This window comes from Talpa occidentalis, unplaced genomic scaffold (genome assembly GCF_014898055.3).
Source record: "Talpa occidentalis isolate TD23 unplaced genomic scaffold, MPIMG_talOcc4v2.1 talOcc4.7, whole genome shotgun sequence".
NCBI lineage: Eukaryota > Metazoa > Chordata > Mammalia > Eulipotyphla > Talpidae > Talpa > Talpa occidentalis.
In genome coordinates, this window is record NW_023605083.1 from 130,953,484 (window position 1) to 130,956,735 (window position 3,252).

The window sequence follows — 3,252 nt, forward strand, 5'->3', positions numbered from 1 at the left end:
ATCTGAATGCTGCTCAACATTGTTTGGCCCCTCAGGCTCCTAAGGTTCTGAAATTTTCTTTGAAGCTAATAATGCAGCAGAGTAGAAAGACCTTTTGAGGACTTTCCAGCAAGGCTGGCTCAGATCTGAAGACAGGGTTGGCCGTCGACTCTGTGACCTCAGGCGCTCCGTGACCTGACCCCGCCGAGCTGACTTTATCAAATTCTGTGCACACACACCCCCCCTTGCCACAAGGTCACTGTGGGAATCACAGACATGTGCCAAATGCCTCGAGGGTGCTCACAGGGAGCTGTTGGCCTGGTCAGAGGCCTAGCTTTGATTTAGGGGCCAGATGATGGAAACTTACTCCCTTGCACTTCCAACACTGGGTGCTTACGGTTCTCCCCTGCAGAGTTAAGGTGAAAGGAAGAAGTCTGCACACAGGACCACCACACAAGGGCTGGCACACACACTCCTTCCTAAACCCAGAGACTTAGGCAAGAAAACCAGGACTGGCTTTTCCCCAGGCACCTTCTGGAGGGAAAAAAAAAAAACAACAAAAAACAAGGGGCTGGAACTGTCTCCTCCACCCCCATGTTTCCAACAGTGCCGTGTCCAGAGGCCAAAGGGGCTGGTTTTGCTAGAGGAGAAAAGCAGGAGTGGGGGGACGAGCAAGGAGACAGGAGAGCAGAGCCGGGTCCCTCCCTCCAGTCCACGCAGCTCTGCAAGCGCAGGGCGACAGCACCGCCTTCAGGGCGCCCGCGGAACGCGGCCGGGCAGCAGGGGGGAGGCAGTGCTGGAGAAGCGTGGCTTTCAGGACCCCCCAGGTCGGGGTCGCGGGGTTCTTCCCACGGTCAGGTCACGTGCCCCACTAGATGCCCGTCGACAGGCCTCTAGGGACCGCTCCTCTGCTACTACAAAGACATGAAGTTGCACCTTTGGGGACTAAATGAGATGAAGTTAAGTCAGAAAATGAAAGACAGTTCCCCGGATGGCTTCACTCATTTGAGGAATACAAAGAAAGAAAACAGAGGGCCAACATCAAGAGTAATTCTTAGGCTGAAGAACATACTGTTACTAGAGGGGCTGCAGGAAGAGGGAAGGTGACAGGTGGCGGCGGGTGCGGGAGGTGTGTGCACACATGAGAGGGGCTGTTGTACTCCCCAAATTACAGTTATGTAAAGGATTGGTATATCAATAAAGTTTGAGAGGAAAAAATTTAAAAGAAAAAAAAAAGAACACACTCGCAGTGGAGACATCAGCTGGCAAGCTCGCCTTTTCACCACCTGACAGGTAAGTGCGAACGTGAACTCACACCAAGCCCCAGGTACCTACACCCTGACATGCTGGCATCCCGCCCTCACGCTGTTAGAAATGGGTCAGGCGAGCTCTCAGAGAGCTGGAGACCCGAGGGGGGTGTGTCGGTGAGGCTCTCCAGGGCAAGCCACCGGCAGTGATTTTGATTTTTCAAAGAAATGAAACTTATCAGAGATGGTGGCCAGCTCATTGACTCTCCCGCAGAGCTGGGGAACCAGCCTCGGGGGCAGGTGAGGACGAAGAGAACTAAGTATTCGGACCCAGGAAAAGCCTGCGCAGGGTGACTGATTCTGGGGAGCTCATCCTTGGGTGCGCCCACAGCTGCTACCAGCACCAGCATTGGTTGCTGGATTCAACATCCCTGCTGTCCAAGTGGATGACACAAATGATACCTCTGCCATCTCCCAAAAAGAAATGTCCACTGCCCTGCTATTTGATGTCAGAAATTCTCCGTTTAAAGTCCCAGGAGGTTGCCTCTCATTGGCCAATCCCAGCACAGCTGTAAGGTCCCAGCAAAAGGAGCTGACTTCCCCAAACAGAGGCAGGAGTATAAATGGGGGAGTCCAGAGGCCAGGCACCGAAAGGCCTCCTTCGGAGTGGGGTTGCAGTGATGGCCCCTACAGGCCTGCCACCAGGGAGTGTTCTGAGTGCATGGGAAGTTGGGTGTCAAAGTAGAAAGAATTTAAAAATCTAGGTCCCAGTGCTGATTCTGCCACTTAGCTATGCAACTGGGCAGGTCAATGAGCTCTTCTGAGTTTTGTCATGTGCAGAATAATTATTCCTGCCCACCTGGCGGAGCTGACCTGTGCACCTGATTAGACAGCTGCATGGACAGGCTTTTGAGAACTGTGCTATTACTGTGCTGTTATTGCCTCTCAGGGTCCCAGGCTCCCCATCTGTAAACGAAACATGCCTTACATTATAGAGCTGTTGTGGGATAAACTAGAACATAGGTGAATAGTTTATTTGTAGACTGAAAGTCTTTGATGTCTGGGATTTGTCTCAAAATAATGGAGGTGCCGGCTGGGGGAGAAAGCAGGTAGGGGCAGAGATGACATGAACGTGAAAAATGGTGTGGAACCACTTTTGGTCTTGTTTTCCTTTGTTTTTAAATAAAGGGCCTTGGAACTACTTAGAGGAAACAGGACACACTCTCGAAGTTTTATTATTACCATGTCAGCGTTAGGCATCCGGCCCGGGCTTAGTTTTCTCAGGCATTCTGGTCTTTCCCTCTGCCCACTACCCTCCTCCCCGGGCTGGGTGCCCACGCCAGGCTGTCTTGGGGAAACGTCTTTGGGGGCGAAACACTGGTTTGATGCAAAAACCCAATATCCCACAGGACTAATCAACAACAGAAGAAAAACAAGAAGTCAAATTAGCGCCCAGGGCATCCTGCGCCTGCTCAGAGGAACTGTGAAGTCGCTCTTTCCTTCCTAGGAGAGAAAAACCGTCTCAAACTTCACCTTTCCTGGCACTGCGCTGGTCAGGACCACAGGGCACAGACGCGGGGGGCGGCCGGGCAGCCTCCCTGGTGGCGCAAGGGGTGAAGACGCAACCTATGAAGCCACCGGCAGCCTCTGCAGCACGAGTTCGATCCCCGGCCAGGGAGCTGCCCCGCCAGGGAGCTACCCACACGGCGCGGCAGACCTCTCCTGCCTCCCCGCAGCTCCCCTCAGCAGTGGATTTCAGTGGATCCGCCTGTTCTGCTCCCCACTCTGTCTCTGGGGAGTCCTCTCACCCCCACCCCTCTGGCCTGCGCCCCAGTTCTGGAATGCATAAATAAATAAATCTTTAAAAAAAAATTAAACAGGAACCAAGTGTCCCCAGGAGGGGCGAGTCTGACCGCGCGGGCGCTTAACGACGAAATTAAGTCCGACGCGGAGCGGCTCCACCCGCGGACCCGGCGCCCGAGCGCAACCGCCCCTTTCCCCGTCCCGTGCGGGCCGGCACCGCCCA